This window comes from Lactuca sativa, chromosome 7 (genome assembly GCF_002870075.4).
Source record: "Lactuca sativa cultivar Salinas chromosome 7, Lsat_Salinas_v11, whole genome shotgun sequence".
Taxonomy (NCBI): Eukaryota; Viridiplantae; Streptophyta; class Magnoliopsida; order Asterales; family Asteraceae; genus Lactuca; species Lactuca sativa.
This window is the reverse complement of record NC_056629.2, coordinates 60,033,606-60,043,283: the sequence shown is the minus strand read 5'-3', so window position 1 is coordinate 60,043,283 and position 9,678 is coordinate 60,033,606. Positions and strand designations below refer to the sequence as shown.

General features: G+C 38.2%; 1 pseudogene; it reads right to left on the bottom strand.

The window, feature by feature from the left end:
• Positions 1-1,096: 1,096 nt before the first annotated feature.
• On the bottom strand, positions 1,097-1,921 carry LOC111883773 (fructose-1,6-bisphosphatase, chloroplastic-like; annotated as a pseudogene).
• Positions 1,922-9,678: the final 7,757 nt, after the last annotated feature.

Here is a 9,678-nt window from a genome sequence, read left to right as displayed (position 1 = left end):
AAGCTATATATATATATTGTAACTTAAAAATGGGTAAGAATCACGAGAACAAATCTCGACAGTTACATTCGAAAATCGTGTGGCTAAAATAAATCCATTAATTTTCTTTTTTTGTTAAATTCAGCAATGGTTTTTTAATAATTATCTCAAATTTTTCAAAAGTTTCAAAAGGTATGGCAAAATGTAGGGGTTAAATCTGACAATTGAACAAAGATCAACAATGTACACGCTTCGTTATGCTCCTACTCATGTCTTCCGCTCCTAGCACCAAATCTTGACATTTGTCACCAATTCATTGGTTGTAGCATTTTTTATTCTCGTTCACTTCATTATTTTGTCATATTTTTTTTTTCTTTGAAAAGAAATTTTAAATAAACTAAAGTTTTTAAATTTTAATTATCTACAAAATTAGCATAGTCATAAAAAAAACTTTTAAAAAAATTTTTTTTTTTTAATTTTTTATTTTTATAAAAACAAAAAATATATATAAGAAATTATGGAATACTTCTACTCATTAAAATAGTGACTTTGTAAAAAAAATTTAAATAAATTTCTTTAGTGTTTATATTTTAATTTTAAGAAGTATTAGTTTTTGTAAAATATAACGAATTTTTTTATCCAAATTCAAAAAAGTAAATCATAGAGTTCTTCGTAATACTATTTTAATGAGTTTGTAAAATAAACTTTTAAAAAATATTGTTGTTAAGGGTACTCATGTTTTGTTTAAATAATTCTAAGTTTTTATAAAAGGACAAATCTTTAAAAATGTTCATTGCGGTGTCTAAAAAAATCGAGTTAAGTCATTAACATTTTAGGTCATCAATGTTGGTCCTTATGGTTTAAAAACTTTTAATGGTTGGTCCTTTTGACTAACTCCGTTAGTTTTTTCTGTTAAGTCAAAACATGTGAAAAACATGTGAGGGTAAAAGTGTCGTTTCCATACAACAGGGACCATTCTTGATGTTTTGTATTTCTGTTACTTATTAAATGATTTGGCGAGTATTTGACTAATTCAAAAGTCAAAATTATAAGAAATAAACAAATTGGTGAGTGTTTGACTAATTCAACAGTCAAAATAAACTTATGTACAATTGTTTTACAATTTCCAAACCTCAATCGGTTGTATGTTAAGTACTTGTTGATGCCCATCGGAACCCTTTATGTCAGCCTATTCAACCAAGTAACTCATCGGAGCACACTCTTAGAAGATCATAAGCTTCCCGTTCTTGCTCTTTTTGTTACGAGGGTATCCTTAAATTCCTTCTTATAAAAGAACCTGGTGGAAATCACCAACCAAGCTACAGATATACCAAGCAGAGTAAGGTTTTCTAGTAGAACCAGGGTCCTTCGGGTCATCCATGTATATCTTGAGCATATCATCCCATAGTTGGTAGTTTCCTTCATTAAATGAGTAAATCTTACCCGCTTTCAAGATTTGGATCTTTTCTTGAGTGAGAACAAACTCACCATACATTGGGTCTAAAGTGAATGCATAAATGTTGGTGCCTATGGAGAGCATAAGATAATGGAGCTTGAGTACATGCAGTACCGGCTGCCAGAAGATTGTTTACAGGCTGGAATATGATTCACAATGCACCTCTGTTCCACGGTGTCCAGCTGCTTATACAAGAATCAATTTTTGTGTTTGAATTTGAATTCATATATATGTAACGTTTAATATACAGTCTTATAATGTTTTATCAAAACATTTTTAGAGACTTGAGGAATTTTGATCAATATTTGATTTTGATTAGAATCTGCTGGAACTTAAAAGTCAAGTTGATCGGAAATTTACCGTGGAGTTATCGTTATGTACAAGGAGACACTCGTCGTTTGGACTGTATATTCTAAAAATAGAACCGGTAGAAACAACAACATCAATGTTGGATGATCCACCAAGAGGATCAAACATCACAATTATAACGTCCCAAAAGTACCAATAAAATTTTCATTTTTAAATCAATCTGAGAAAATTTTATCTTTCCAACATCATAGTAAAACAATAATAATCGGTGCAAAAAAGTCATCAGGGGATGTTATGCAATCAAACCAGGCCCTTCCCTTTGGAACTGGAAGTACTTGAAAATGTTTAAACCACAAACGGTAAGCACAAAGCTTAGTGAGTTCCCTAAAATACCACATACCCATACAGGTCAAGCCCTCAATGTATCAGACCCCACCTATCTAATCAGAACAGTACCCACCCAATGTAACAAACGGGCCCTATCCAACATACAAACGCGCCCATCCCATCATACAAATAAACCCATCCCAATATACAAACAGGCCCAACCCAACATACCAATGCAAGAATCCAAAAGACAAATAGCATCCTACACAGTATAGTGAAAATACTCACCTCAATCCTAAATACAAGATAAACCACACACTCGAGCCGACGATATCAAGTCTCCTCTTGCTAAACATATACATAATAAAACTCTAATTAACAATTAAGGCAATAACTAACTCTCAAAAGGTTTAGGCTCATAATTAAACCTTCTTTGGGCAAAAGACCATTTTTTTCTTTTCCGATACTAAGTCCCAACATGGTTGACCAAAAGTCAAATCGGTCAAAAATTCAACGGTCAACCCTCAGTTGACTTACGCTTAGCATAGCACACTAATCTACGCTCAGCGTAAAGCTATGCTTAGCATACAGAAAGCTACATTCATCATAGAACACCAGTTTCCCAAAAACTTATATTAGGCTTTTAATACAGAAAGCCAAACCCTCAAACTTCTAGATCTGATATGAATGAATGTATTAATGGATAAAGTCTCTGACTTTATCCATATGCATGGCCAAAAAGATCAAAAAATCAAACCCTAAGTCCATACTATCACCTTTTACTCAACAACTCATGCATTGTGTAACATCCGGATTCCCATGTATTATTTTTTATCCTTTTATTTTTGGGTATTGTGAGGAGACTCGGCGAGTTGGAGTCTAAACTCGCCGAGTAGGATCGCGGTTTTGCATGCGGGTTCGCGTCTGGACTCGGTGAGTCCACGCTGTTTAATGAAACCCTAATTTTCAGGGTTTGAGACCTATTTAAAGGGGCTTATGGCCGTCATTTGCGGCCACCAACCCCAGAGAGAAACCCTAAAGAGATCTTGAGCATTTTAGGAGAGAGAGGAGGCCATTGTTAACCTTTGAAGCATTGTTTGGTAAGGAAAAGGAGGTTCTAGCTAAGAGGAAGCAAGGGAGGTGGACATTCTTCGAATTTGGAGCTCAGAGCATCACTTTGGAGGTAATATTTTGGCTCCCTTTCTGTTGTTATGATGAACATGGGGGTTTAGGGTTTCTTGACCCCTTTGTTGGTTAGATTTGATGTCCATTTCGTCCCTATTTGTGATGAGGCTTGGAATGGGATCCATAGAGGTCCAGAGAAGCTTTATTCCTCAAGCTTTATGAGGATTCATGGGAGTTTTGACCAAGGGTTATGAAATATGGGGCTAAAACATCATATAGGAGCAAATAGATGTTGTTTGAGCATCAAGGTTTGGACTTTACGTGATTATCATGCTTGGGGAGGCCAGATCTATGATTGAATGGAACGGATCTGACCTCATACGTGGTTTTGAGTTTTTGCATGGCATGAACTCACCGAATCTGAAGAACAGACTCGGCGAGTAGTATGAAGTTTGCCCGTGATCACTCAGTGAGTGGACTTGTCGAGTTGAGTGAGCAACTCAGTGAGTCAGGGTGAGTCAGGGGGGCTGAGTTCAAGCCGGAACTCACCGAGTTGTTCTTGAGACTCAGCGAGTTGAGTCGTGGTGGCCCCGCGATTCATGCCATGTGGAACTCGTCGAGTCAGGGAGGTACTCGGCGTGTCAAGAGAGGATCTAAGAGAGTCAGTAGACATGTGTAGACTCGCCGAGTCGCCCTAGTGCACTCGCCGAGTCCGGTCAAAGTTGACTGTTGTCCTTGTTGCCTTTTAGGGTTGAGTACATTTGTATTTATGAGTGTATTACTTTATGTGATTAGGCGGAGGCTAGATCACATTTATTCCGAGTCAGATATTTACCGAGACATCGAGGTGAGTCTTCTCACTATACATTACCTAGAGTGGTACATTGTGTAGACCAGAGGGTCTTATGTGTTATGTATGAGATTATGTGCTATGTGTTATCTGTATGTTGTATGTTGTTATAGACCAGACCGAAGGGTCCAACGATACAGACCGGGCTGGAGGGCCCAACGAGCTATGACCAGACCATAGGGTCCAACGAGCTACGAGACTGGAGGGTCCCGCTGAGACATATTGACCGGAGGGTCGTATTATAGCCTTGAGTGGCGTATGTGTTGTATGCGGTATTTTGGGGAACTCACTAAGCATTTATGCTTACAGTTGCTGTGTGATGTGATTCAGGTACCAGTGATGAGCGCGGGAAGGCGTCGGCATGATTCGTACACACCTGAGGAGTTTATGTTTTGGATTCTGGGGAGATGTTTTTGTGATAAATACATTTGATACAATATGTTTGATGTTATTTTGTGAGTAAATGAATGTTTTGAAAATGAAAATTTTGTTTTGAAAATTTACGTTGTTACAAGTTGGTATCAGAGCCTTGGTTTGAGGGATTCGGATGCATCTTCGGGCGTATCTGAACTCAAACTGAGGAATTGAGGAGAATTTTTATAATAAAGTAAATTTTTTGAAAAGAGTAACAGAGTTTTGAGACAAACAGAGCAGAGCCGTGTGTACGATCAGTCAGCGCCCGAACGACGAATTCCCCAAAAGTACCCTTACTTTATGTGTTACGAGATATGTTATATTATGCATGCTAGAGTAGGCTAAGTATACATATTAGGACTAGAGTGGCCTGATTTGTGATGCCTTAGCCTAGGAGTTTTCTGCTGCTGAGATGCTTTGAGGGCGAGTGATAGCAGTTAGGAGCTCATGAGAATAGAGTACTTGTAATCCAAGATCCAAGGAGGAGGACTTGAAGTGAATGTTGATGCGGTGTGGTCAGTAGTATTGGGCCCGTACTACTGAAGACACCGGATCAGTGGGCATTTCAAGTAAGAATATTTTGGACGACAGAGGACAAGTAGGGTTGCGTCATCGAGTATGAGCATGTTCGATCGAATCTCTAATAATTTTTGTTGTATTTCAGAGGCATCATGGTTGGGACTCGACACACACCTGAGACCAGTGGTGTCAGCGAAGAGGAGATCCGTCGGTTGATTCATGAGGAGGTGGCTGCTGCCATCCGAGCTGAGATTCCTGAGATGTTTGGGGACATCAAGACCACATTGATCGAGACTTTTGATGAGCGGTATGCAGCGTTGACTGAGGCTGCTGCAGCTGCAGCTACTACTGCTGCTGCTGCTGCCAGACCTCAGGGAGGTGACTCGTTGCTGTTTCGGGAGTTCAGCAACACGAAGCCACCAAAGTTTGACGGGACGCAGGACCCGATTGCCGTTATGAGATGGATCTCTGACATCGAGGGATGTTTCTATACGTGCTCTTGTCCAGAGCACTTGAGGGTTCGGTTCGCCTTGAACCAGCTCCGCCTGGGAGCGAAGGATTGGTGGAAGTTCGTGACGGCGAACTTTACTTTGGCTGAGATTTCTGAGGTGACCTGGGAGAGGTTCGTCGCTATGTTCCGAGAGGAGTATGTTCCCCCGGTAGAGAGGGAACGGTTGATCTAGGAGTTCTTGACCCTCAAGCAGGGTACTGATTCGGTGACAGTCATCACCAGGAAGTTCCATGAGAGGGCGATGTTTTGCCCTGAGCAGGTGTCGACTGAGCAGACTCGTATGAGCCGTTATCTGGGTGTTCTGAGGAGAGATATTCAGGAGTTCGTGGCAAACTCGACTTACCGGACATTTGCTGAGCTCCAGGTAAATGCCCGGAAGAGGGAGATCGAGCTAGAGACTCAGGTCAGGGAGGAGGCCGGGTCTCAGAGGATGGATCGGCGGCCGGCCCAGTCTCAGCCGGCAGCCAAGCGGGCTAGACCCGCTGATTCGAGATTTGGGGGCGCGAAGGGCCGCACTTGTGGGAAGTGTGGTAAGAGCCATGAGGGGTCGTGCAGGGCTGGGGTATGTTACAAGTGTGGGAAGGAGGGGCATATCGCGAGAGAATGCCACAAGGGATTCTCGGTTTGCTTTCATTGCAACCAGACCGGCCATCGGAAGGCCGAGAGCCCGCAGCTTCTTCAGGGATCAGCGCAGGGATCTGCGCCTGCTGCTAGGGTTACCGAGGCTCGGCCGGTGAAGGTCAAGGCCCCGAGGGCTCGTGGGAGAGCGTTTCAGTTGACCGCAGAGGAGGTCCGTGCGGCGTCCGATGTTGTGGCTGGTATGTGTTTTCTTTTCATCTTTTGTTTGAATTGAGATTTTATGCTTATATGATCATATGCGTAAGTACTTTTCTTGTGAATTTTGTGCCTGCTTTGGTGTTATTTGACTCGGGTGCGAATCGGTCGTTTGTTTCCATAACATTTAGTCAGCATATTAGTACCCGTCGAGAGGCATTGGATCGGCCTCTGCGAGTTTCCATAGCTGATGAGTGAGCTGTGTATGCTTCGGATGTGATTCGAGGATGTGTCCTTGAGATCTTCGGTGTGGAGTTTCCGATAGATTTGGTTCTGATCGCGATGGGGGACGTGTGTGTGATAGTGGGTATGGATTGGCTGAGCCATTATGGAGCTGTGATAGACTGCAAGCGTCAATTGGTGTCGATTCAAGACCCTAGTGGGGGAGTTCTTACGGTGTACGGCGAGGGTACACGTACGGGGTCAGCATTTTGTTCGGCCGCCAGAGCGAGACAGAGTCTACAGCAGGGTTGTAGGGGTTTTGTAGCATATGTGATGGATGCGAGGACTGATAATGAGAGACCGAAGTCAGTTGATGAGGTCCCGATAGTGCGTGAGTTTCCGGATGTGTTTCCAGAGGACTTGTCGGGTGTGCCTCCGAAAAGGCAAGTAGAGTTCGGTATTGAGTTTGTTCCAGGAGTTGCGTCTATTTATATGATCGGATGGGCGCGTTTTTATGTTGGATAGGGCCCGTTTGTTACATTGGGTGGGGCCCATTCTGATTAGATAGGTGGGGCCTGATACATTTGGGGCTTGACCTGTATGGTTATGTGGTATTTTAGGAAACTCACTAAGCTTTGTGTTTACCGTTTGTGGTTTAAACATTTTCAAGTACTTCCAGTTCCAAAAGGAAGGACCTAGTTTGACTGCACAACATCTCCTGATGACTTATGATTATTATTGTTTTACTCTGATGTTGGAAAGATAAATTTTTCTCAGATTGATTTAAAAATGAAAATTTTATTGGTACTTTTGGGACGTTATAATTGTGATGTTTGATCCTCTTGGTGGATCATCCAACATTGATGTTGTTGTTTCTACCGGTTCTATTTTTAGAATATACAGTCAAAACGACGAGTGTCTCCCTGTACATAACGATAAATCCACGGTAAATTTCCGATCAACTTGACTTTTAAGGTCAACCTGATTCTAATCAAAATCAAATATTGATCAAAATTCCTCACGTCTCAAAAAATGTTTTGATAAAACATTATAAGATTGTATATTAAAAGATATATATATATATATATATATATATATATATATATATATATATATATATATATATATATATATTTGAATTCAAACACAAAAAGTGATTCTTGTATATGTAGTTGGACACTGTGGAATAGAGGTGAATTGTGGATCGTATGCCAGCCCATAAACAACCTTCTGGCAGTCGGTACTGCATGTACTCAAGCTCCATCATCTTCATGCTCTCCATAGGCACCAACATTTATGCATTCACTATAGATCCAATGTATGGTGAGTTTGTTCTGACTCAAGGAAAAATCTAAATCCCAAATCCGAGTAAGATTTACTCGTTTAACTAAGGAAACTACCAACTATGGGATGATATGCTCATGAAATACATGGATAACCTAAAGGACCCTAGTCCTACCAGAAGTCCTACCGTAAAGATTTGTCTTTTTTTAATAAAAATTTAGAATTATTTAAGCAAAACATGAGTACCCTTAACAACAATATTTTTTAAAAGTTTATTTTACAAACTCATTAAAATAGTATTACGAAGAACTCTATCATTTATTTTTTTGAAATTGGATAAAAAAATTGGTTATATTTTATAAAAACTAATTTAAAATTAAAATATAAAGACTAAAGAAACTTATTTAAAAACATATTTTTACAAATTCACTATTATAATGAGTAGAAGTATTCCATAATTTCTTTTTTTTTATAACAATAAAAAATTAAAAAAAATATTTTTTTTAAAATATTTTTTGTGACTATGCTAATCTTGTAGATAATTAAATTCTAAGAACTTTAGTTTGTTCAAAATTTCTTTTTAAAAAAAATATGACAAAAAAATGAAGTGAACAAGAATAAAAAAAATAAAAGTAAAAAGGCTACAATCAATGAATTTGTGACAAATGTCAAGATCTGGTGTTAAGATTGGAAGACAGGCACATAACAAAGTGTGTACATTGATGATCTTTGTTCAATTGTCCGAATTAACCCCTAAATTTTGCCCTACGTTTTGAAACGTTCGAAAAATTTGAGATAATTACCCAAAAAACCATTGTTGAATTTAGCAAAAAAAAATTAATGGATTTATTTTAGCCACACGATTCTCGAATGTAACGGTCAAGATTTGTTCGCGGTTCTTACCCATTTTTGAGTTTATATATATATATATATATATATATATATATATATATATATATATATATATATATATATATATATATATATATATAACTTCATGTAACATCCTGTTTAAATAAAATAAAATGAATAAATTAATTCATTAATAAATAATAAAACCTAAAACCCCAAGATGTATTTTTATATTTTTCGTTTATCCCTAAATCCATAATAATTTATCAGAGTGTTAGCGCAAGGAGTTAAATGTTATAAATTTTGGGTATCATGGGTTAAAGTGTAACTTTCGGATTAGTTATGAATAGAATTGTTGAAGTTGGGGGTTGTTTAATAATTATTGGGGTTAATCTGAAAATGTTTGTGGCAGGGGGCTAAAAGTGAAAAAAGGACTCAAGTTTGAAAGATGGAGGTGGGACTAAAACCATGACACCCCCTCCCTTGTCTCTTGTCTTTTATACTACTACAAACCCTATCTCTAATAATGTTAGCAGCTGATGTGCACAATTTATATCTATCTAGTTTTGAATTTATAACATAACGACCTTAACTAGCTAGAATGCACCTAGGCAGTGTACCTAGTCGAATTATAGTTTAGGTAAGTCGGGTTTTGATCACGGGGAACGGTATTTAATTAATAAAATAACTACTAAAAGTTAAACTAAAAAAGACAACTAAAATGGGGGTTTTATTTGATTTTACAAGTTCAAAAAAACTTAAATTAAAATAACAAACTAATTACTAAAGTAAACAACTAAAAATATGATTTCAAATCAAGAATAATGGATACTTTCGTTTAGCTTCGAATCCCTCTTGTTTCCTATGGTTGATTTCAAGACAATTGATTAATTCCTCTAGTTACCAAATAATAGTTACTAGTCATCATGATCATACTAACTAGCATAAGTCAATTTAACAACTTTAACCCCTATGATCATGCAAGTTAAGGACACTAAATTGATTTTAAAGGTAATTTGGACTCTAAATGATATAATTTACAGACTACTATTCTTT